We start from the raw sequence: 26,847 nt of genomic DNA, 5'->3' as shown, positions 1-26,847 counted from the left end.
TGTAATGAGGAATGATGTGCCCTAATGTTTTAGAAGGATCCCTCTGGCTGCTGCATTGAGACAGAGAGTGCATGATTCATGGGCACCATTGTCTGTCCTGCAGCCACTCCCCAAATGAAGGGGAAGAACCCACTCTGCAAATGTTTGGATTGTCATGGGATTCTGGGCTCTCCTTCAGGCTTGGGGGCTCCAGCCCACACTGCTTCTGGGGATGCTTATCCTGCTCCGCATTTCCTGAAGGAGATCAGGTCCTATGCTATGGAAGTAAGACTGTATGGTTTGCCCTCATCCTCCATGGATTCAGAGGCTGGCCTTGCCTCAGAAGCAAACAGATCTTTCTGCTGGGTCCTCACTTGATCACAGTAGTCTTTATACTAAAGTATACTTTGTGCTGAAATTACTGGGTTTTTGGTCTGTTTTCCAAAATGACTCTGCAGAAATGGAAACTTCCTCATTTTTATTTTAATCTCAAGCACCCAGCAGAGTGTCTTACATGACTAGAGTTTCATTATATGTTTGATAAGTGAAAGAATGAATAAACAGGACCTATCTTCATCTGCTCAAGTTCTTATAACAAAATACCATAGACAGCGTGGCTTAAACAATAGAAATTTAAGTTCTGGAGGCTTAGAAATCCAAGATCAAGGTGGCAATGAGGTAAGTTTTAGTCTGAGGCTTCCTCAGTGTCACCTTGTGGGTGACACTGGCTTGCTGTGTGCTCACATGACCTCTTCTTTGTACCTGTGAGGAAAGAGCAAGCTTTCTGGTGTCTCTTTTTATAAGGGCACTAATCCCATCATGAGGTCCCCACCCCCATGACCTCATCTTACCCATCACAAAATCTCATCACATTGGAGTTAAGGTTACAGCATATAAATTTTGGGGGGACAAAATTCAGTCCATAGCAGGGCCAATGGGTGGACATTACAGGAAATTTCAGCTTATTTATAAATAAGTTCTAGCAGTCAGAGCTGTCCAACAATGGAAGAGGCTACCTCCTAAAAATAGAGAATGCCCCATCACTAGGAGGTCCAAGCAAGACTAGATAACTGTTTGGAAGAACAATTAAAGACAATCCAGTGAAGGCTGAATTAGATCCCCAGGAACACCATTCACTAATAATGATCTTGTATAAGCTCCATTTTAAAGATGCAGCAAAAATATAATGTTTCATCTGTGTGTTCAGAGGAGAGCTTCAAGAGTTTGGAATATCATTTTTGGTAGTAAGGATTGGGGGTAATATTAATTCCACTTCTACTCATACTGTAGTTTAGACCATTTAAGAAAGCAACCAGAATCAGAGAGATGGAGTTTTAAAAAATTAGTATAAAGCTGATTGGAGGAAATAACTTAGATGTCTATCCATACTGGCTCCCTAATTCCTCCCCCTCTGAACTGTACTTCCCCACCCAGTTCTGACAGAGGTGGATGGACAATCACAGATCCCTCTGGTAGACTCCAACAAGAGGGAACTCAGAAGGGCAGATCTAAGTGCTGGAGTCCTTCCTCATTTCATCTGCTCCATGAGAAGCAGTTAGGGGCTGGAGAAGGGTTTGTACTTCTTCCTCCTTGGGAATAAAATGGGAATTCATTCCCCTCAATGAAAAGTTGAGGATGAGGAATCAGTGTACTGCCCCTAAGCATTGTGAATGCAACTAGATAGCAAATCAGGCCCTAAAAAATGGGTCCTTTGCTGGTCCCCCTTTCCTGAGGCAGCCAAGTCTGTGAAGGGTTAAAAGTAAGAGCTGTGCTTCTGTTTGACAGGGAAGAAAAGACTCCTAGAGCCTAAGCTTTTACTTTAAGACACAATAAAAGACACTGACATGCTGTGTAAGCATTGTTCCTGGCTGTAGTTATTCCAATTATTTTTTACGTTTTCTCCTTAAATGAGAAACATATTAGACACTAACTCAAACACGGAGATACCTATTTATGCTTCAGAACAAACAGTTTAAGGGCATTATATACAGATGTCTAAATATTTAGAAAGTGTCTGTTTATGGGAGCAAAATGAAAAGTACCTGTTTTCATTTGAAGGATTTTATGTGAAATTTGCATGTAAAAAAAGGCAGCCCCAGGGGCAAAGGGGTGTTAGGGATGAGAAGTGTGTGCACAGGTGTGGAGCCGGGGGAGGGGGAGAAGGGGGGTCTGTGGGGGTGGGGCTGCCCTCAGCTGCCACATGTCCTACCCTGACCAGGAGTGGGAGGGAACCAGCAAACTAAGGCTGGGGTGATGCTTCTTTTTAGGACAGGGCCATAAATAAATGCCTTGAAGGCATCAGGGTGTTTCAATGACCCAACTCACAATGTTATCTTCTTCTCAGACACTCTTCTTAGCCCCAGAGGGACATTTAAAGAGAAATAGCCTTCTGGCTGCTTTAGAAGAGTGCAGTAAACCGGGGGATTATTAAATGTTCCCAAAGCTGGGGCATCATGGGAGTTCAGACGGAAGAGCTGAGAGAGAGTCTGACACTTCATCTCACATGGAGGCAGGTTTCAGCTCAATTTAAGGGCAAATATACTGTGTAAAGAAGAAGATGTGCATGGTTTTGTGAGGTAGTAAGGGCTCTGCTGCCTGAGGTAGTCTAAAATAGGATGGCCTTTTATCAGAGGAGTTATAGAGGACTGGCTGGATTGCACAGTGGCTCTGTTCCTCTCAGCTCCAAGATTCTGAGATTGTGTGATTCAGATTAGTCCAGGCCGCCCTCTCTTCTTCCATGACTTTGTTCCTTGGGGCATCTTGCTAGCCTGGGGCCTCCCTGAGCTGGGGGTCCTCAGCAGCTAACTGGATCTTGGTGTAGCTGAAACAGCCAGAGCTGTGTGTTGAGCAAAGGAGCTATGCTCCCTGTGCTGTCTGCCTCTTGGTGTTCCTCTGAAGCCCTCACTGGTCCCAAGTCTGAAATTCAACACTCCCTCTGAAGGGACCTTCCTCTTGCTTGATGTAGAGGATAGTCTCAGACTTCTCAACTTCTCCAGATGGGGCAGGATCTTACATTGAGGGTTCTTAGCAGAATCATTTGTTTCAGGGTCTTGTGAGGACGGAGACCTGTAGCACAGGGATGGAACAGGATTTCTGGGCTTTCTCCCTTTCTGTGGCCCATCTCAGGATTCCGCAATGAGGTAGGGCTGCTAACCAGGATGTTAGAGAGAAGTGGGGAAGTGCTGAGTTCCACCAAAGCCTCACTCAGTCTCCTCCCCTCAACCAGCCCAGCATCATGGTTTTGGGAAAGGCAAGTGGTACAGAGTTGCGCCCTAGAGACACAGTATAAATGGCTGGGGTATCTTACCAGGAGCTGCCAGTACGGGCAGGAGCTAAGGACTAGGGTCCCAGAACTCACCAGATGGGGACATGCCTCACCATTGGCAGATCCATCCGCACAAGCCTTGTGCCAGAAGGGACTGGCCAAAATACTGAAGGCAGGAAAATAGTCGGAGGTTGGGAATTGGGGGTGGTGTGATGCAGGGGGGCTTAGGCTGAGAGGATCAGCAAGAGGTGCTGAATAGATTGAGTGGAGAATAAGAGAGACAAAAATGAGGTTTCAGTCTGAAATATCAAATACTGTGTTCACTCTGGTTCCCTTATCCTTTGGAAGGTGAGTTCTGAGGCTGGGCATTCATCCTTCCATTTATTCATTCAATATTTTTTCAGTGGCATATAGAAGACAGGCCCTATCTCTATTTTGGAATGAACTCCCTGTCTTCAAAGATCTGAATGTTTAGTGGTGGTCACATTCACCGAGTCCTAGTGGGTACTTTATACTCTCCTTCTCAAAGTCAGAGGTAGCTGCCATCTGGGAGGCCCCCAGAGACCATCTGGGTCCCAGGGGCAGAACCGTAGTAACAAGAGAAAGGACTGGCAAAAACAAAGCTAAATCCCTCTTTAGAGGAACCTAGTGACTAGAGAAGCTACCAGAACTTGGGACCAAACAGACCGGTCCTGTCCAGACAGCATCTAGCAAGAGGGCCTAGCTCAGAACCTGCTCTTTGTGGAGGTGCTTTAGCTAGTGGGAAGTGTGAGGGAGGCATCCCAGAAGTATGGGGGTAAAACAGACCACCTCCCAGGTCAGGCCAGTGGAGAGGCGACCCAGGAAAAATAGTGGAGTCTTGCACTCAGTGCTGGGAAAATGACTCACACACGAGGCCAATAAACAGGGTGAATCAACATTAAGCTCCGCTGGACTAGATCCTGAAGATGCCTGAGGACTTCCTGCCCCGGCCAGATTTGGTTTGGACCCGAAGCAGGGCCAGGGCTGCAGGTGGGAACAGCATCAGCTCCAGCTGTTGGTCCTTCTGGCCTCTTTCTCTCTCATTCAGGGAATTGGCCACATACACTGTCAACTACTGTTCATAGGGAGATTGAATTCAACTGGCATTTACTTTGTGCTTGTCCTCACTCCCAGACACAGAGACAAAAAAGACAGCCTCTGCCCTGGAAGAGGCAACAGCTTGTGGGAGAACACGCCTTCTAAACAGCCAATTGCAAGGCAATGTGGTGAGGGCCTGATGAATTTGGATGAAGACCTTGGGAGGCACACAGGGAGAACGTGGATCTGCTTGGAGCAGGGACCCAATCAATACTTACTGAATGAATTAGCAATGTATTATCAGCGTTATTATTATCATCTTATTTATTTTTATTTTGGGGCTGGGGGTTAAGAAGGGCATCATTAAAAAGGTGAAAATTTGATCCATGTTTTGAACCATAAGTAAGTGAAGAAGACAAGCCCAGGCAAAGGGAATACCTCACACAGTGGGCTTGGGAACAGGTGAACTGTTAAGTGTGAGAAGGCCAGAGAGGGTGGGTGTAGTCATATAGAGCACTGAGTCTTGAAGACAGTACTAGTCAGTTTTGCTGTGTAACAAACAAGTACAGAATTACAGAACATAAAAAACAATCATTGATTTCTTGCACATGCATCTTTAGGTCATAGTAATGGCTCTTCTTCAGGCTTGGGGGCAAGTTCAGGTCTGTACCCTACATCTCACTGTGGGTCCAGGACAGAAGGTAGCAGCTATCAGGGCTGTGTTCTTCTTACGGAGGGGGTTGGAACCTCTCAGAGTAGCAATAAGAAACACAGGATACTTCTCAAAGCTTGGGCTCAGAACTTAAACACCGTCACTTCTACCAAAGCAGGTCACATAGCCATACCCAACATGAATGGGGAGAAAGAGCTCTTTCCCATAGGAGGTGGTGGGGGGAGTGCGTTAATAGCTGTTTAAAAATTCTGTAACCTATGCAAGTACCATGCAATTTTGTTTTGATTCTGGAGAAAATGAGGTGGGGGGCTGTTGCTGGCTCATCTTTTTAGGTGGGATAATTTCATTTGAATAGGAGTGTCCAGGAACACTTGCCATAACACAAAGGCACACTTTGGTCACACCTGGACATAGTTAACATGTTCCACTTTGTTTACATGTTGGAGTTCCTGAAGGGCAGGAGCTGTGATTCATTTATCTCTGTAGCCTCAGCACCCAGCACAGCTCCCAGCACAGAGTAAGCGCTCGCAATGTTCGCTGAATGGATAAATGACCTCACATTGTCCCCAATGTGTGGTTAAAATTTAATAGGGAATGCATGTTTCTCTGCCCCCACTGACAGTTCAAGGTAAGTATGTGGTGAGGAGTAAAGAGCAGGGATGATGTGCTTGAAGGTGAGAACGACACTGCTAAGCGGGGAAACCAACAGCAGCAGGAAGCAGGTGGCCCAAACCCCAGCTGCTATGGTCAAGAGGCCATTTGCTAATGAGAACCAAGAAGGACCTCTGCATAATGGACTTCTTCCAGGTAGCTGTCAGCTTGAAGAATACAGATTTCTAATGATAATGGCTAACATATATTGAGTGCCTCCCACATGCCTGGCACAGTCTTAATACATTTTATATTTCATTTAATTGAATCCTCCGTTGCACCAGTTATTAATGGGGGACATCACTGAAGAGAATAGTAGTCTGTTTCCATTGTTTTGGAGTTGCATTTTCATGTACTGGTTCTGTGGCAAACAAGGACAGAAGAGGCTCAAGCAATGTAAATACAACTGAGCAGTGTAAGCACAGCTGATGAAGTCAGGAAAATGATGAAGGCAAAGTCAGCTTGAGCAATTGCAGATGAAAGACTGAGAACACACTGCAAAGAGCTTCAGCTCTCAGACAAAAACACAATCAAGTCAACAGACAACAGAGGATGAGGATAAAAGAATGGACCACAAGATCCCTCTGGTTCACTTTTGATAAAGAATTCCAACAATGTTCTGGCGAGAAGAGACAAGAGCCCAGGAACCCCCTGTGGCAGTACATCTGCTCTCCAGACCATCAAGGGCAGGGATGTCCTGCTCACAGCTGTTGCCGCAGAGTGTAGCACTGTGCTTGGCACATAGTACGAACTCAATACACTTCCAGGATCTGAACTCTGGCCTGTCATCACATGAAAGGGGCTTAAACAAATTCACCAGTGTAGGGGAGCAAAACTTGCCACCCCAAAATCTTTAGCATGTGGATTATTTCAGGCTGAAAACAATCAAGGCCCGAAAGACTCAGGACAAAACTTTGACCTCCTTCACTAACTGCCTAATCGAATTTAGATAGAGGGAATTTTTCTATCCCTGGAAAAGAGCTATCAGCAGAGATATCTGCAAAAACTATGGGCTAAGTGTGGTAGGGAACATTCAGCGGGCCCTAGAGAGCACCATCCACTCTGTGTCCCACTGTCTCCGCAAGGCCCAGCAAACATTTACTTGCCAAACATTTGCTTTCCATGTCCATGTGAATTTCCTTTCTCTCCTTTGAAGTCCCAAACCCCAACATCCTTTTTTTTTTTTTTTTTGTCTTTACCTGAAGATGGTATTTAAGGTAAGGGATTTGATTGTTTTGATGAGTTACTCAGTTCTCCTGGGTCTCCTCCATGTAGGCATATTATTAAACTTTTAATTTTCTCCTGTTAATCTGTCTCATGTCAGTTTAATTCTTAGACCAGCCAACAAAGCCTAGAAGGGTAGAGGAAAATGTCTTCCTCCCCAACACCAGCCTCTCAACTAAGTTTCTGTAGACAATGCCTCTTCCTGCCCGACTTTGGTAGACTTCTCAGTGATGGAAGCACCATCACCCCAAAAAAGTCTTAGAGAACTACTTTTCTGTTCTCTCTTTCAATATCAGAACATAACCCCTCCTCCAGACCTCCACTTGCCCCTCACTTCTGGCCCAAGGTCCTGGCCTCCAGGTAATAGCCAGACGGCAAAAGGCCACTGAGGAAAGGCTTCTTGTGCTCTGAGTAGTGCTAGGCCAGGAGGACTTACCTCTGAGGGCTGTTGTGAGAATGACATGAGGAAATGCAAAGCTGGTTCTTTGTCTTCCAATGTGAGAATTGCATGAGTGCTCAGTCCATCACCAAAGCTACTGGGAATATAGAAGATGGTGCAAACATGTTTTAACTGTTCTCCTTAGGTCCTCTTCTAGTTCTGTCAAGTTCACCTTGAATGGAGCTCCTCAGATCTCTCCCTCCCCCTTGGTCTCCCTTCTTTCTTATCCTGTCTCTGAAGAATCTGGGCTTTATCACTGTGCTCCAGTCTGCAAATTCTGTTCCAAGTTATTACCCCTTGAGTCTAAGTTGGCAAATTCTATTTATTTTTTAAGTGTAAACACAAAAGGAACTTATTAGACTTTATCAGGTAGCTCATACTTTGAGGAGGATAGAGATCAAGGAGGCTTAAGTAGGAAGCAAGAGATGGCTGGTACAGCCCAGACCCTGCCCAGGAATGGTTGGCTTAGAACACTACTGCTGAGGCCACTGTCTTAGGACACTTGGGCACTGCTGGACACTTCCTCCAGACTGCAGGCCCTGGACATCCACTGCTGCAGCTGGAAGTGATCTCTGAAGGCAAGTCCTTTTTTCCTTTTCGTCTCATAATTTTCAGAGAAGCTTGCATGAGGCTAACAAACTTCCCAAATAGGGGTCATCTTGTTAGGAATATCTTAATGTTTCAAAGTGCCAAAAAACAACTTTCTCCCAGCTGGGGATGTGGATGGTGGTAGTAGGCAAGACAAAAGGGATGAAGAGGGTAGAGTACTTGGTTCTCCTGCTTGCATAAAGCATCCATCACACAGAAGGGCACCAATAGGTAAACATTTCTTTCTTCCTTTACGACCTATGCTGAATGACTTCCCTGGGGGAAATTTGCCCTGTGGGTTTTGAGTTTTGACCACACTGATCTATCCTTAGCAGATGTGGCTGGTTGTATTAAGCAAGGTGAGGACAACCTTACATTTAAATTGCCTTTGCTCCTTGGAGCTGAATGTTAGGAAATATTATGGAGGAAGATATCGGGCAACATCAAAGAGGGGAAGACGCAAATTGCTCCATGATTGTTGTGATGGCGAAGTTGTGGTGACAGAAGGCCAGCACTTCAGCCAGTCCCAACAATGCCCCTCATTCCTTTATCCATTCATTCACTACATATATTTGAACACCTACTATGTGCAAGCTACCCTGAAAAGTCCCGAAAATATAAATCAGTTATATTATGGGTCCTCTCGTGGAAGAGTTAAGGGGATAAATCACCAAGGACTGTTATTACGGCAGAGGCAGCTCCAGAGAATTATGCATGCACAAAGAAAAGGGCGTGGGATTTGGGATAGTCTTCAGAGAAGGGGTGCTATTGAGGCCTGTTTAAACACGTGCCCATTCAAGAGTCTGACAAGAGTATGAGTTGCATTCCAAGTAGAAGGCAGAGCATTCATAGGAGCAGAGAGGGGTAAAAATGTCATGTCTGGGGAACTCTAAGTAGTTCTATTTGGTTGCATGCTTGCATGCATGGTCTCTACATGGAGGCAGAACAGGGGGCAAGACTTGACAGAAAGAGGCAGAGCCACCCTAGAACTCAGGCCGGTCACGTGCCACTTCTGACTTTCAGCCAGTTCATTTATATAATCAGACTAGAGGTCCTGGCTCCCCTTCCCACAATTCCTAGGGCTTCGCTTTACAATTATAAAGGGGAACCGGAAGGGGACTTCAAGGTCATCTAGTCCTGAGATTTTCAAACTGTGTTCTTAGCGCTTCTAGCAGGACCTGGGGGTCAACTGACTAAAGAAGAGGCCTCGAGGTTACCCAAGTAGACAGAGACCCCCACCTCCAGCTTCAGGCAGAGCAGCTGTGCTTTGCTTTGAGCGTTGGGTTTCCGGGGGTAAATTGAGGGGAAAAAGGTGAGGTTCTGCTGCTAAAAGGTGAAGTTTGAAAATCACTGGATGAGTCCAACCCTCCTATTTTGTAGATGAGGAAAACTGAGAGGCAGGAAGGGTAAGGAAATGACTTGTGGGGATGCAATGAGACAGGCAGTGGGCTTTGCAAAGAGGAGAGTTTCACAGTATTGAAGCCACAGCCTCTCATGCTCAGTTTCTCAGGCTCCAGCCAAAAAGATCTTCCACAACACTTAAAAGACAAAAGATCAAAGTGGAAAAACAAATGGTAATGCCCCCAACCCTGATGCCCACCTGCTGGGCCCAAGAGGTTCAAAGCTTGCAGACCAGGGAGGAGAAGGCCAGCCCTGCTCCCATCACCTGGGCTCCCTGCTGCTTCACTGACCCGGACTCCAGCCCCTCCATCCACGTGGCTTTCCAGAGCCACTCAGGTCTCCTGACATGCTTGGACCAAGGAGGCTCCCAGAGGGCTCTGTCCTGAACCATGCCCTTAGCTTGGGGACTCTGTGTGTGCCCAGGGTTAACTGGGGTGGATCACTCTTCCATCTGTTCAGAACATGTTTACAAGGTGTAGGCAGAGGAAAGGCCTGGAAAGTACACACACTTCAAACTGCTGAAGAATTGTGTTGAAGTGTTCTGTGTGTTTTTAGGCAACCCACTCTAGTTTTCTGGGTCTCAGCTTTCCACTTTTAGAAATGAGCAGCTGGAGGAGTTATTTCCAAGGTCCTTATTGGCTGACGAATGCAGCCCAGCCTTGTTCTTTTCTATTCTCTTAAAGCATTCTTTGAAGAGAGTTTTCCCATGAGGAGAGTGCTTCAGAGAGGAAAATATGTCAGGTATGTGTTCCCCATGGTTATCTTTAGGACCATTTGGAGCACAAGAAATTGTAAAAGATGGAAAGGGCAAGAGGAAGGGTCATGCTGAGTCTGTAGTGAGAATCCGATGCTCTGTTTGAAGAGTGAAAAGGACCACTGTGCAGGGAGCTGGGCTCTGAGCCCCTGAGGGAAGTCTGAGAGCCCCAGAGATGATTTGATCTGCTCAGCGTTCTAATTCACCCCATCCAGCCCCTGGAAACTGACTCCATTGGACTAGGGTGAAATTAGAGTAGGGATGCATCCCAAGATTAAGCAGCAACAAGTGCAAGGTGAAAATTAGTGACAGGTCATCATCTATGTGCCTTGTGCTTTCTGTAATTCTTGCTTTGGACGTTTTCTTTCAATGCTCATAAAAAATGCAGGTAAGTCACTTTTACACTGTTATTTTAAAGAGCCTCCACCAGGCAGGGCTGATGTACACTGGGTCTACACAGATAGTGACAAATGGATTGTTTATACCCAGTTTCTGGGTTAGCCAGTCCTATGTAATACTGGATTTTTACATGTTTGTAATGTCCCCCAAACTTCCAGGGCTTTTTACTTGGGGTGTTGGAGCAAGAGAGTAACAGAGAGCCAAAACCCCTCAGGAAGTCTTCTCTTACTACACCCAAATTTACTAAGCACCTACTATGTGTCAGGTCTTTAGACATGGTGCCTGCAGTCACTAAACATCAGGTCTTCTACAGTGTAGTGCTGTTGGTAAGGAACTATGATTCCCCAGCGTTATCAATCCTGTAAAGGGCTCAGTGAGCAAAAAGTCTGCAGAACAAACTGGATCAAGTCCTAGAGTTCCTTATGCTGTACTAATGTTCCTCTCCATTGCCTTCCGGGTGGAGCCCACCTGGGCTCTATTCCACCAAAATGTTTGCAATTCCCCGAAAGGGAAGGGAATTGCAACAACAAGGAATAGAATCCTCCTAACCTTTGTTTATCCATAATTCCCTTCATCACTCATCTTTTGGGAGGCAGTTACCTTCTCTTTGAAGTTTTTGTTTTCAGATCTTTATTTAGAGTTGACTTCAATCTTTTTTGTGCTTCTGCCACATTTTTACATCACTATTACAATCTCCATAACACTCTTCTACATTTATCTGTTTAAAATGTCTTCCCCAATCAGACTAGGTCTCCTTTAAGAAGGGACCAGATATGATTGTCTTTGCCTTCCCAGTGCCTAAGAGTGCCTGGCACATAATGGGGCTTTATAAATACTTGTTAAATGGAAAACTGAATGAATAAATAAATAAAAATGAATGGATAAACAAATCCATTCCTAGTCTCCTGTTCCCTGAAGGCATCACTAAGTTATGCTGCCTACCTGGCTTCTGCTGGCATTTGTGTTCCAGACCCCATTTGTAGGTAGTAATTCATTAAAACTGGGATCAACTGGAGTGTCAGAAAACCCTGAAATAACAGTGACTTCATTGGGATAAAAGTTGGTTTCTTTCTCATGTGAAAGCTTGGAAGAAAAAGGCAGGATTTGTATGGTGATCCATGATACAATTTTATCTTACCCTGTGTGTGACCTCCATTGCCAAGGGCACTTTATGATCAAGGATGGTTACTCCAGCTCCAGCCATCACATCTGTTTTCCATCCTGCATAAAGGAAGAAAGGAAGATGAAGTGCACACTACTTCCCTTTAAGGACACTGCTAAAAGTTGCATACTGCACTTCTAGCTAGATCTCATTGGTCGGACCTGAGTCATGTGACCACACCTTGCTGCAAAGGAGGCTGGGAAATGTAGTCTTAATTCCAGTAGCCCCCTAAAATGTGGGGGTTGTATTACTAGAGAAAAATGGAGATCGAAGAACATACAGTTTTTGTTATAGGGACCATTTAAGGTTTTTTATTTTTTAATATTTTATTTTTGTCTTTAGGTCAAGGAGTGACTGAATCACATCAGTAATTTAGAGAGATTGATATGGTGCCTAGAAAGAAGAAGGGATCATAGAAGAGAGACGGAGGCAAGGAGACCAGTAGGAGGTAGTTGTACATGTCCAAACAGAGATGAGGGCGACGTGAACTAGGACAGCAGCTCTAGCGGGTAGAAAGAGGGAGATGGATTTGTGAAGCAGCTCTGTGGGCAACTCTGCAATGCCTGGTGACTAGGGCTGTGGAGTGAGGGAAAAGGAGTCTAGAATTAGCCCCCAGTTCCTGACCTAGAAATAGGGCAGTCATTTAGTGATTTGGGGGAAATACAAGAAGACCTCAGAGGGTGAGCACCGTACTGAGACCACAGATTTGGGGACTCTTGAAGAGCCAGACACCCCCCACAGAAGAAAACCCTAGGGGTTACGGGGGCAGTCAGTAGGGGCTGGGCAGTTAATCCAGTTGGAATGAGTATAATGGGGCCAGGAAGCTCAGTTGGAGACAGGAGGTCAGAAATCTGTCCTGGTACTGTGGTCACCACCCTGTCGGTGGGCCCTTATTGTCTTAGGGGCTGCCAACCAATTCTCCAGAGTTTTAAGACAAAAGTGATTTCAAATTCCCTCCAAGTAAAAGGAGCGTGTCAGTGTGTGCTTGGAGTCCTGCTGCTGCTGCTGCCGCCGGAGAGGGGAGGGGGCTTCCCACGTCCACAGCCAAGTCTCTAGGCGGCATCGTAACTCTGGAGGGAGGAGCTGGGGTGTCTGGGAAGGGGCAGCCACGTGCCAGCTAGCGGTGCCAAGTGTAGGAGCAGCACGCCTGGGGTTCTGCCATGTGTTTGTTTATTTGGTTTGGCTGATGTAAAACATACACACACAGACTCACAGCCTCAGGGCCTATGTGTGGAGCCCACATTCAATCCTTAACTAAAATCAGAAACAGCACAGGAAAGAAAAGGAAGCCAAAATAGGAGAATACAACTGGGTAGCAGAGTTCGTTCATTCATTCATTCATTCATTCACTCAGTAAATGAATTCCAGACACTGCATGGGACACTGCCTATAATAAAATTCATTCCTGGAGGAACTAAAAGACAGGGGAGGGGGACAGAGACAAAGAAAGAGGCCATTTCAGTACAAAGTGAGAGGTGCTTGATACAGATAACGGTGCACCTCTGATTTGGTCATTTCCTGGATTAAAATCTGAGTGGACCTTCCCTTATATCTAACTAGACTTTCATAGGCCCCACGATCCCACCCTCAACCCCACCCCTGCTCCAAGCTGGGGTGCTCCAAGCAGCACCAGGATTGCCCCCTATCTCAGATCTCCTTCCCCAGAACACTCATGCTCCCTGTCCAGCAGGTTCTTCCCTCTGTTCTCTGCCACTTCCCCTTAGCCTTGAAGGTCCAGTTGAATCATCTCCTGGGGTGATCTTCACAGACCATCCTCTGGGTCCTCCCTGCATTTCCTTATTGCCGGCACTTCTCAACTGCTGTGATTGTAGTTTACCTGCCCATTTCCCCTGTGGTCTGTGAGTCACTCGAGCAGAGACAAATCTTGTCCACATCTCTATGCTGGCAGTTAATCAATGCCTGGCACAGAAACACTCTTAATAAATGCCTGTCCAAATGGATGGACATAATTCAGTGCCACTGTGGATTGCCTCAATGTGCCGCGATTAAAATGCACTTGGATTCTGGAGTCAAATTTCGAACTCTGTCACCTCTGACTAGCCAATTCTCCTCTCTGAGCCTCAGTTTACTTACTCCTAAGCTGAAGCCGATACTGTTCCATGAGTGTGACTTATGTGCAAAAGCTTTCTTTCATGCATGTTCATGTTTCTTTCCTTAATGTACATGGAGAGATAATTTATTACTTTTATTATCATCACTGTCAGAAGAAGACAGTGCTCTAATGAGTGAGGGCACAAATCTTGTAGGCAGGAGAAATCTTGTAGACAGGAGAAATCCTGAGTTCAAATTCTTGAGACGTGTCCCTCCTCATGAGTGTCCCAGAGTGCCCGTCTTCAGGGAACCACCTCTGTTCATCCACCCGTTTCCTACACATCAGTCTATTTTGACCCCTCCCACTCTGGCCATCTCCTCTGACCACTGCTCCAGGTAAGAAGCAGTGCTCTAGGAAAGAAGCAGTGCAAATTCTTAAGCTCTTAAGAATCCATTAAGAACTCGGATTCTGGAACCAGAAGGTGTGGATTCAAATCCCTTCACCCCTTGACTGGTTCCTTCTTCCTCTCCTGGTGGGAGCACTCCCATTTCTGGACTGGCGCGGAATGCCACAGCACAGGCATGGGGTCTGGTTTCCTGAAAGTACTGCCCTCAGACCAGGGCAATTGGGAACCCTGCCCTGATGCCCACACTTTAGAGGGCTCCACTCTGTTCTACCGGGGCCACACCCCTTAAAGAGAGGGATTTGATGGGCTGAGAGGATGTGTCAACCTAGAGCCCTCATCCTCTCCTTGCAGGTTATGCTGTTGGCATCTGGGACTCCACAATTCCCAGCCCTACTGACCCTGAGTCTGCTTCTAAGCTGACAGTGGCCTATGCTCTCTGAGAGGGATCCCACCTTCAGTGTGCACACCCCTAGGCCTGAAGGGTGGCCGAGTGTCTGTCTGTAGGGCGTGTTTGTAATCAGAGCCAGGTTCCCACACATGGACTTGGGAAGCTACTCATGGTGTAAGACCAAGACAGGTTGTGGGAGTATAATGGGACAGGCCATAGGCTGGGGGCCAGAGGTGGGCTCTACCCTACCCAACCAGGAGTGGCACAGAATCCTGAGAATTCTAAATTCTTATGTGGCCTTTCAGGTCTTTATAGAGGTATACTTGACAAGATAGAAACATTTTAAATGTCTGTTTGTTTTCTTGGTATGTGACTTTCAAATAGTTAGATATATAGTATGTGGGACACTGTTTTAGTCAGCTTGGGCTGCCATAACAAAATACCACAGATTGGGTGGCTTAGACAACAGAAATTTATTTTCATAAAGTCCTGGAGTCCAGAAGTTCAAGATCAAGGTGTCAGCAGGGCTGGTTTCTTCTGAGGCCTCTCTCCTTGGCACGTGGATGGCCGCCTTCATGCTGTGTCCTCACATGTTCTTTTCTGTGTGTGTATGTGTGTGTTCCTGATGTCTTTTTGTGTCCAAATGTCCTCTTAAGAAGAGGATACCAGTTGAATTGGATCGAGGCCCACCCTGATGACCTCATTTAAGCTTAACTGCCTCTCTAAAGCCTCTATCTAATTATAGTCATATTCCGAGGTACTGGTGGTTAAGCCTTCAACAAATGAATTTGGGGGGGACATAATTCAGTCCATAACATCCATTCCCAAGTACTATCTCTTTGTAGGGTGACTAACTCATCCACTTTTGCCTGGGATTTTCCTGGTTTTAGCACTGAAATTCCTGCTTCTCAGGAAGTCCTGGGGAAACTGGGAATAGAGTCTTTCCCAACATGTAAAGAGTACGACTAGCCAAACCCAATGTGCATCCAGAGTGCCACATTTCCTGGTGAACTTTCACATCCATTAACTTGCTCACTTGGACCTTGTGAGTTGGGGGTTGTGAGGGGGCGGGAAGTAATAGTCCAGTTACACGAAAGGGGAAATAGGCTCAGAAAAGTTTCTCTTTTTCCTGGTTCTCTTATTACCAGGTACCTTCTACACCAAGACTAGGCAATTGCAGTCTATGCTTCATTCCTCCCCTGCCCAAGGGCCTAGGTGAGAGGTAAGTACCAGGATGTGACAGTGAGTGAGTACTGAAATTGATCTACACTCATTTGAATGAAAGACATTCAACAATCCCACCTGCAGTACTTGGGAGGGGTGATAGGTGGGCCGCAGACTGGGTCTTCAGAGCAGATGACTCTGACTGGAAAACAAGAAGGGTGAGAGGGAAGCAGGGAGAGATGAAGGCTGTGTTTGATGATCTGCTCTGAAAGGCAAGGAGGGAAGCCATTGATTAGTGAGCTTTGTTTGATCTGCTCAAGGATCAAAGGGACAAACACCATGTACGAAGATAAAAGTTGACCTGGAAAACTTGCATTCCAGCCTGCTGGGATGCCAGGTTGCCCTGGGCCCATGGGTCATGGAGGACTCTCACAGAAGCCATAGGCAAGATTACAAGCCCAACTCTTCCTTAACTTGACCCCTAACCCCTTCCCTACCATTGTCTTAAAGAAGGGCTTCCTCTTGCCTCCTGGGTCTTCTCTGGGATAAGGGAGCTCAAGATTGTAAGAGGGTTCACGGCCCTCACTGTAGGAATCAAGGATTACTTTTGGCTTTTGAAGAGCATTGACAAGTAACCAGATAATGTGCAATGAATGCTATGATTAGGTTGAGCTTGGGGAGCTGAAGGTACACCACAGAGAAGCCCCTAAACCTACCCTAGGTGGCCCAGAAGAAGCTAGCCCTGCTAATGCCTTGAGAAATAACGTGATAGTTGGGAGAATTTTCTGCCTTTCTTTTGGGAGATAGGAGAGGAGTAGCACATGCAAAGAGTCAAGGAAGTGATAGACACCATCATACATTAGGGACCGGAAATATTGACTGGACACCTAATCTGTGCCAAGACCTACAACATCTCATGGAGTCCTAATGGCATCCAGTGAGGTAGGCCCTGGGATTTTTATTCCACTTTACAAGGTAGGAAAATGAGGCTCACAAAGGTTGAGTAATTTGCCTAAGGACAGTTGACATCTAGAGTCAGGATTTGAACCCAGATCTGCAGATCTTGAAAACCCGGCTTGTCACTAGTAGAAGCATGGTCATATCCACATTAAATAAATGCCCCTCTGGTCCTGGCATAGACTGGAGGGGTGAGGGGTAGAGGTACAGAGACCAGTTAGGGTACAACTGCAGTGATTTTAGGTAGCTTTTGAAATCTCCTAAGCAAAGGTGTGCAAAAATGAAGTTATTTTCTATAAACTTAAACCCAAGTCCACTCTTGGCAGAAGCTGAATCTTAGCTTGACATTTCTCCCTCTCTTTCTTCTCTCTGTGGTTATATATAAGTTCTGGAGTTGGGAGGGGGGAGGTTATACCATAAACCTATGGGGCGAGGACAGTGTGGGGATGGGGGAGAGTGGCAGTGGTTCTCATCTACTGATGCTGGCATCTGCTGGGACATCCAGGCTTTTATGTGGCCTAGGTCATTGATCCACACAGGCCATTGTGTGGCCTTTTCATCTTCTAGACAGCAAGGTCTCTTTGGTCCACGGCCTTCAGACTATTCTTTTGGAGGCTTTCTGGCCACTGTCTGTGCAAAATTCAATGGGTCTGAGTTAGCCCTTATGCCTAAATGTCCCAAGTAATTACACCAACTCTCTGTTCCCATTCCCTTGTGCATCACAGGAGAATCCTCTAGGTTGCCATCTTCCTGGGATGAAAGTGGGAAGTGGAGCACAGGGTCTCCACAGATCCCAGAACTAAAGGGAAGACCTATCACCCTCCCCCCTTTGCACCCCTGGGTTCAGCCTAGGCTGGCAGAACACTGGGACCCCTCTTAAAGACCCACACAGGCATCTACCTTATTAATTTCCTCTCTGACTCTCTGCCAGTTCCCTCAACTCAGTTAAGCTTTATGCTTTCAGTAAATATCCTTCCTAATCTATTGTTTAGGCTAAGACTTTGGCTGTTAAACCAATAATAAACTTACTTACTTCTTGCATTTCTGCTATAACTACCTTTCTTTGAGGCAATGGATGCTCAGGCTTTATGTTCTAGGTTTAATGGGGGAAAGACCATGGGATGTATAGAAATAATAATGGCAATAAAAGCACTGGGGTTAATATTTCACATTATTACTCCATTAATACATACAGGATATTTGAGGGTCTGATTAATAACAGTGGCACTGGGGAAAGCAAGGAGGGGATGGATTGGAGAGAGCATCAAGAATCAGAATCCAAATGTTTTGGTGACTGGTAAGATGTAGTTAATAGGGTGAGGGTATGGAGTAGTAAAGATATTGGCTCTGCTCGGAGGAATCTAGATTCCTACTGGAGTCTCAGAAGAGTAAGTGTCAGGGGGCGCTTTCCACAGAGGCCAACGAAACAAGTGTCAAGGCACATCATAGGAAGACTGTGGATGCAGGATTAGGATGCAGGATAACAACTCGAGTGCCTCCATGGGGGCCATGTTCATCTTAAATCACTGACAGTGAGACAAATGCCATATCAGCTTTCACACCTTTGGTAATGTCCCCAGCTGCATCACTGGAAAGAAGAGTTGCATTTTAACCTCAGATTCCACTAACCAGGACTAGTAACGTTGAGTAGAAATTGGGAAGGGGGCTTTTTCTTGCTTATAGACTTTGTGTTGTTGGTTGAGTGTGTATGTGTATGTGAAACCCCCTAAAGCACTCTTCTCAGGGACAAGCCAACATGCCACGTGGAACATTGGCTTTGTGGGGAGAGGGCTAAGAGGCTCTGTTTTGCATAAAATGTGATTTGTATCATCACTACCACCCTTGCTTTCAGAGCACTGTTTGATTGTTCTAAGCCTGAATTTCTATGCCTGTTCCTTGCCTGTAGACTAATAGATGCTAGTTTGTTTGTTTGTTTCTTTTCTTTCTTTTTTTCAACATCTTTATTGGAGTATAATTGCTTTACAATCGTGTGTTAGTTTCTGCTGTATAATAAAGTGAATCAGTTATACATATACATATGTTCCCATATCTCTTCCCTCTTGCGTCTCCCTCCCTCCCTCCCACCCTCCCTATCCCACCCCTCTAGGTGGTCACAAAGCACTGAGCAGACCTACTAGAGAATGGACTTGAGGACACGGGGAGGGGGAAGGGTAAGCTGTGACAAAGTGAGAGAGTGGCATGGACATACATACACTACCAAATGTAAAATAGATAGCTAGTGGGAAGCAGCCGCATAGCACAGATGTTTAGTTTCTGAACCCCTCTTTAGTTCTAGAATTTTTAGGGGGCTTTTTCTTCCCGTTTCACTACTTTCTTTGCTGTCATTGGTGTATTATTTTTACAGTGGAAACATTTGCTGGCTGACAGAAGAGAAGATCTGAAATTAACTGGCAGCAAACACATAAGCCATTGTTTTACAAAAAGAATATCTTGAAGGCCTGATGTCTATGGCTCCAGGTAGTCTGGAGATGGGGGCTAAAGTCCTGGTCTCATGGAACCTGGGGAGCCTGTTTGACTTACTGATTTATCTTTCTGTATGCCCAGTATTTGCATGGATATGGCACCCTTGGCTTCTTAGGAGTGCCTCTGAAGTTGGTATAGTATATTGTTAACTTTCAACAACAACCTTTTGAGGTAGGTTGGCAGGGGGCAGGGGTTAGTATTCTCTTCATTTTACACAGGAGGACACTGAGGCCTAAAGAGGCAATGTATTGCTTGCTGAAGGCCATACCATTAGTCTCAGTCACTTATTCATTCATCTCAAATATTATTGTGTGCCTAGAGTATGGCCAGACTCTGGGCTAGGTACTCACCATACTGAAATAAACAAGATCCAGAACTGAACACAGGTTGCTTACAGCCTAACGGAGGAGAGAGACGCACAAAAGCTCATTATAAGCCAATTACTTTAGTCAGCAAATATCTATTGAGAGCCTGGTATTGGAGATATAGCAACAAACATGTCAAAGCTGATGCTGTCATGTTGGGAAGATACAGATAGTAAATAAGTCTGTAATATGTTAGGTGGCCAAAAGTGCTACGAAGAAATGCCAGCAAGAAAAGGGGGCGGAATGTGACAGGTGTGGGACTATGGCATTTTAAATAACAACTAGAGAAGCCTTCTCAGTGAGGTAGAAGTTGAGAGAGAACCAAATGAAGGGAAGGAATAAATCCCAGGAGTCCTGGAAGGGGGACCATCAAGCGCAAAGATCCTGTGGCAGGAAGAGGCTTGATGTGTTCAAGGAGCAGCAGGAAAGGCAGTGGGCTGGAGAGGAATGGACAAGGGAGACAAGAGATGAAGGCCTAGAGAAAGCAGAGGGCCAGGTAATGGAGGCTCTGCAGGCATGGCAAGGACTCTTGTCTTTTTGTTTTTAGTTTTTTTAATTTTTAATAAGATGGGAAGCCACTGAAGAGTTTTGAACAAAGAAATGATGTGAATGAATTATGTTTTGGCAGGATTACCTTTATTATTATGTTGAGGAATAGACTGTAGTGGTCAAGAGAAGAAGCATGGTGACCAGCTTGCAGACTGGTCCAAAGTTCAAGTGAGCCAGAGGGGAGGTAACTGCAGCTCTGTACCAGAGTGGCAGCCATGGAGGTGATAATGGGACTTGGGATACAGTTTTAATAAATTTGCTGTTGTTGGGGTACGGCTGTGAGGAAAAGAGAGAACTACATAGAGAGGTGGGGTCACTGAGGAAAGATGCTGCCATACGTCAGGTTCTCTGGGACACTAATTCTGAGTGTCTGAGATTTGGGTGCATGAGGTTTATCGGGGAGTGCTTTCAGGGACAATACCTCTGAGCAAGTGAAGGAAGATGAAGAGGGGGAGATATTGCACTGTGATGCAGTTGCAACAGAGGCCTCAGCTGATCCTGCTGAAAGTTCTGGAATGGGGAAAACCCTTTCCTATTGTCCCATCTGAGGCAAGGGGCCTGGACCTTTATACCTCCACGTCAACCAGTCATTGGATGTAGGCTGTCCTCAGGGAGGGGATGGTGAGATGCTACCTTTGGCTGAAGAAACAATTTCGGAGCCATGAGCAGCCAATGCTTCCAGCAGCTGGTGGAGTGAGCGCCTCTGTCCTGAAGGGAAACCTGGGTGACAAACCACACTGTCCACTACAGGTGCCCATGCCAGTCTGGTGGGGGGAGGGTCAGGGAGGACTTCTCAGAGGAGATGATATTGGACTCGTCTGAAAGAACCCCATGCTATTTTTCTCAGTCATGCGATTTTGATCACGAAAGAGAGGGTGTTTCAACAAGATCTAAACTCTGGTACAAAACTGCTCTATTTACACTTATTTGTTAATTCTTTAGCTAAACTGAACTCTGATATTGTCTTTTTTTTTTTTTTTTTTTTTTTGCAGCACGCGGGCCTCTCACTGTTGTGACCTCTCCCATTGCGGAGCACAGGCTCCGGACGCGCAGGCTCAGCGGCCATGGCTCACAGGCCCAGCCGCTCCGCGGCATGTGGGATCCTCCCAGACCGGGGCATGAACCCATGTCCCCTGCATTGGCAGGCGGACTCTCAACCACTGCGCCACCAGGGAAGCCCCCTCTGATATTGTCTTTTAAACTAATGTGTTTTCAGATCCCCAAATTACAGTAGATCCCTCTGATTTACAGCTAGGTCATTTTCTATCATCTATCTATCTATCTATCTATCTATCAATAATATATTAATTCAAAGCATGTAACTATTTTCAGAGGCAGAATTGCTATTTCAACTGGTTCAAATTTCTGGCAACCAAATATTCCTCAATGAACAGAATTCTAACATGCTAATATTTTTAATAGCTCTTACAATAGAAAGTCCCTTCCAAGAGCTGACATAAACGCTGTTTGCTACAATTTTAGATGTTTCCTCTAGATTTTTCTACAGAGGAGTTGGAGAGTGGCTGGCATCAGGACCTGTGTAATAGTCTTATTTCTATATTTAAAGTCTGTTCACAAGTATTATTCTCACTCTGCGGAGAGGAAAATATTGGATTTGGGCTCTAGAAGCTGGCAGATTATATTATAAAGATTTCATGCCCATGTATGAGTAAGCACATATATGTGTATGGTTACTTACCTGCATCTTTAGGTGTGTGTATGGCTGTGTGTACGCATGTGCATGCATGTGTATGTAGGCAAGTATGATGAGTATGAGGGAACATATGGACATAAATGCTTTTATGTGTTTTAGTTTGTGTGAGAGTCTGCATGTGTTGGGGTATGTTTATAATGCATGTATGTCCCAGTGGGTGATTCAGGTGTGTGTGTGTGTGTATAAATATATAGAGGTGTGTAATGTGCATGCATGTGTGTGTGTGCATACGTAATATATGTGTGAGAGTGAATGTATGTGAGCGTGTCAACAATTCTCCCAGCTACATGAGGGAATTAGATCTCATGGTTCCAAGGCAGGCATATAAATGCCAAGGTCAGGTTTCTCTCCTGCAGCAACTTTCCTGTAGTGATCCTGCTCCATTTTCCTTAGGGGCCTCTCCAGTTCTTTCCTCTCTTCCCACCAGGGATCAACGCCCAAAGGAGCCTCAGGCAGTTTCTTGGCCTTTGGAGCTGCCTCTCTGATGTCTGCCCCAGGAGCCTTGGCTGTGGTAGTCCTGTCATGTTGGACCCTCTGCTGTCACTGCCAAAGTGACAACTGATGATCAGAACTGGGGCTGCCCAGAAAACCCAGCTTCTGCAAGCCTCTTTGATCTACCCAGCCTTGGAGGAGAGCAGAGCCTGACACAAGCGCCTTTGATGGGGCTTGGCCACTAAGGGAACAGCAGGCTGCCCCTACCTCATCCCTGCAGTCTTTGATGCCCACGCCACCCTACAAGGGTCAGGCTATAGAAGCAGGCAAGTTGGAGTAGGAGCCAGCCCCACTACTCCCTGTACCTCAGCCTCTGGAAAGTCACCTCTGAGTGTTTGGCCTGGTGACACTTGTGTCTTGGGGATGCAGAAACCAATTCTTAGAAACACTGCTCTTTCAACCAGATAGTATTTATGGAGCACTTAAAGAGTCGGCAGGGCAAAATCATTACACGCACAGCCTGTTGAGTCAGAAAACTTGGATTAAACTTGGCTACTTAGTTTTTCCTACTTGGCCGAGTTTAGTAACTTGCATGTGCCCATCTGTGTCTTCATTTTCTCATCTCTTACGGGGTTGTTGTAAGGACTGAACTAGATAGTGCAAATAAAGCACTTATTAAGACATCTATTAAACCCTCACAAATGTTAGCTACCATCACTGCAGGAGGCTGTGTGGTCCAGTGGTGAAGGCGCATCTGCTCTGAAGTTGTATGACCTGGGTTCAAATCTCAGCTCCATATCCTGGCCCTATCATGTTCTAGTTAATTTACCTCATGGGATAATTAGGAGGATTAAATAAGCTAATACATATAAAGTGCTTAGAATAGCATCTGGCACAGAGTATACGCTCCATAGAAGTTAGTGTTTAATAATTTGGTACAGGGGCCAACTTGGGCAGGGTGCTATGAAGTTCTCTGCTTACCTCTGGAATCAATCTTCAATCTTCAATATTTTTCCTTCTTCCTTTTTTTCCCTGATAGATTATATCCACTTCTATAATTTTAGCTGCTACTCTCTGACTCCCAAAATTCCAAACTTAATCATGTCACTCCTCTGCTTAAACTTCTTTAGTGGATTCCATGCCACTTAACATGGCATTGCAGGCTCTCTACCACCTGTCCTCCACTTATCTCCTCAGTATCATAACTCATAGCTCCTCCTCTCTCCACCTCTCATGTCTACATCTTCCAGGCATACCGTGCTATTTGCAGGCCATAGCCATGTAGGCCTGTGTGCACTTTTTATGTGCTTGTCACTGCTGTTCCATCTGTCTGGAATGCCCTTTCCTTCGTTGTTGGCCTGTGAACACCTATTCTCACATCTCAAGATACCTCCTCTGAAAACACTCACATCTCAGATCTCTCCTATACAAAGCCTTCTTTGATCATTTCCCACATAGTAGAGTTGGCCATTACTTCTTTCATGCTCCACCCCCAGACCCAGGACATGCTTTGGCTCCTGCAACACGGCAGGACTCTTACTGGTCCACTCCTTTTACAGACTGTGTGCTCCTTGAGTGGGACCCTGAGCTAGTCCCCTCTGGATCCCCAGCCAATGCTGTGCCTTCGTAGGACATTGAGCAGAGTGCCTGCCACATGGTAGACACTCAATGAACATCTGCTCAATGGATTTCTTCAACCTCTCTCCCTCTCACCTCTCAGGTCCACCAGCCTCCTGGACATCTTCCCCTGGGTGCCTGGTTCCTCAAGCTTGGATGATCCATGATTATCTACGCCACGCTTCCTCAATGCTTCCTTAATACAATGAATGCCACCGTCCACTCACCCAACCTTCTAACATGGCAACTGGAGAGTCAGCTTTGAAGCCCTTGCTCACAGCCCCTACATACACACCCCAAACCATCATGAGGACTTACTGATTTGACTGTGTAAATGTTTCTTCTCTTTATTCCTTCCTTCCTTCCCCTTTGCATCTCCACTTCCCCTCTGTGGAAGGTACATACATAAAGCTCACCACATTTCTCCAGAACTGAAAATGTTTCCCATCATTTCCAGGAGAGCATCCAAACTCCTTGGCATTATTCACAGGGCCCTCTAGGATGTGACCCCCACCTCTTTCTCCACTGTCACCTCTCCCATTGTACCCATTGCTCTTGCCATGCTTGACCACTCACCCTTCTAGAATATACCAACCTATACCCACCACTCTCTCACTAGATAGTTATTCCCTGTACTGCTTGGAATGCCTTTTCTCTACCCCGCCCCCCCGCCCCCATATGCCTCCTGTCCCTTGAAACCCAGCACAAATGCCACTTTGTGACAGACACCTTTCCAGATTCTTCCTTTATATCCTCCTACCCCCTCCTGCTGCCACCATGTAGAGTCAGTTGTTCCCTCCTGGGGGGCTCTCACAGCACTTAATAGTTAGCTGGTCATGTTGATTACCTGTTCATTTCTTTAAATGTGTTTATCTCCCTGTCTAGACCATGAGCCCTTTGAGGACAATTGTGTGCTTAGCTTAATAAGTCTCTCTGAACCTCAGGTTCTTCATCTACAAAATGAGGATAGCCATGGCCATTCCTCCTTCACAGGGCACTGTAAGGGTGAAATGACACAATGTGTGACAAGGGTCTGGCTTATAAGAGGCATTTGGTAAACAAGAGTATATTTATGGCTCTTGCTGGTGGGAGTCATGCCTGAGGGAGAGGCTTCCAGAGACAAGAGTCCAGATATCTTGCAATCACTCCAGCCTAGTTCCTGGCAGCTCCATGGTGCTTTCAAGTAGACTTAGTGAAATGGCTCCATCAATTTCTCAAACTCTCTACAATAGAGTGACTTTACATTTGCTATCTTGCCTCTTTGTAACTCAGCTTATTTATTTAAAATATGAAGGTAGTTATAATATTGTACCTATTTCATACAGTTGTGACAATTAAGTGATAGGATGCATGTAGGTATCTGGGTTACCTATTGTTATTATTAATGAGTAAACAGCATGGAGTAGCTGGATCTTCACTTGGAAGATGCTTCATAAATAAACAATTAGGGTATTAATGGGGCTACTTAGAGGTATAGGCCTTTGAAGAGATGGCAAGTTGGAGATTCAAAAACAGTGGTAGCAACGGTTGTGAGCAGCTATTGGGTGAGCCATGGAATCCTGGCCCAGGATAGGATTTCTTCCCCACCCACAGGCTTGAATATACATGGATGGGCTATGTATGTTCAAAACTAGGAAGGCTAAGGAGACTTTTGAGTAATGCCAAAAAATGATGTTAGTCCCCTCACCTAATCCTGTAATTAGGGGTCAGTCCTTAATTCTGTTTCCCAGTCCTAAGCCCTACAATGGGCAGAGGACTCTGATGAAAATAGGGTTTTGCCCAATACCTCCTGCTGACTGCCAGTCTTACCTAGCTCTCATCCCACCAGTTGACTGAAAAAAATGTACAATCTAAAAGCTGCAAGTTAAGTTTTATTCGGGGACCTTACTGAGGACTATAGTCCAGGACACAGCCTCTCAAATAGCTCTGAAAAACTGCTCCAAAGAGGTAAGGCAGGAATGAGATAGTTAAACATCACATCAGAAGATTACTGCTAATCACAGAGAACAGACATCTCAAGTTAATGATTTAGTGATTTTCTGTGTATGGGAAGGTGCAAGGATCTGGGTTCACTGAAATTATTCCTTAGGTATACACCTTAACTATCTAAGGCCAGTATCCAAAACACAGAATACTTCCTGTTTTCTCCATCCTGAATTCCCCTCAAGGCGCACCATGGGGCTGGGGTGGCTGCAGTGGCTGATGGCTTGATCCCTGTAGGACTGGAATGGTGGGCAACACTCTTTATTTACTGGAATGGTGGGCAACATTCCCTGTTCACACACCCCTGTCATAGTGTTAAGTGCTATGAGGTTAAGTGCTGGACACAGAAGCCAGACTGCCTTTGGCAAGTTCACAACTTTGCCACTTACTAGCTCTACTGGGGGCAACTTACTTAGTCTGTTTCTACCTCTGTGCTCTTGTCTGTAAAGTAGAGATAGTATTAGTACCATTATCAAAAGGTTGTTGAGAGGATTACATTAGATAATGCAAATAAAGATCAGTATTTGGTATATAGTATGGGTTCAATAAATGTTAGTTATCTCTTTTTTTTTTTTTTTTTTTTTTTTTTCCTTTTTGCGGTATGCGGGCCTCTCACTGTTGTGGCCTCTCCCGTTGCGGAGCACAGGCTCCGGACGCACAGGCCCAGCGGCCATGGCTCACGGGCCCAGCCGCTCCGCGGCATATGGGATCCTCCCAGACCGGGGCACGAACCCGTATCCCCTGCATCGGCAGGCGGACTCTCAACCACTGCGCCACCAGGGAGGCCCTAGTTATCTCTTTTAAGTTGCCTAATTTTTAAAAAAATTTATTTTAAAATTTTTATTGGAGTACAGTTGCTTTACTGTACAGCTAAGTAAATCAACTATATGTATACATATATCCTCTCTTTTTTGGATTTCCTTCCCGTTTAGGTCACCACAGAGCATTGAGTAGAGTTCCCTGTGCTATACTGTAGGTTCTCATTAGTTATCTATTTTATACATAGTATCAATAGAGTATACATGTCAATCTCAATCTCCCAATTCATCCCACTCCCCCACCTTTCCCCCTTGGTATCCATACGTTTGTTCTCTACATCTGTGTCTCTATTTCTGCTTTGTAAATAAGATCGTCTATACCT

This window comes from Mesoplodon mirus (assembly GCF_964341445.2).
Source record: "Mesoplodon mirus genome assembly, chromosome: 7".
NCBI lineage: Eukaryota > Metazoa > Chordata > Mammalia > Artiodactyla > Ziphiidae > Mesoplodon > Mesoplodon mirus.
This window is presented reverse-complemented; position numbering follows the sequence as displayed.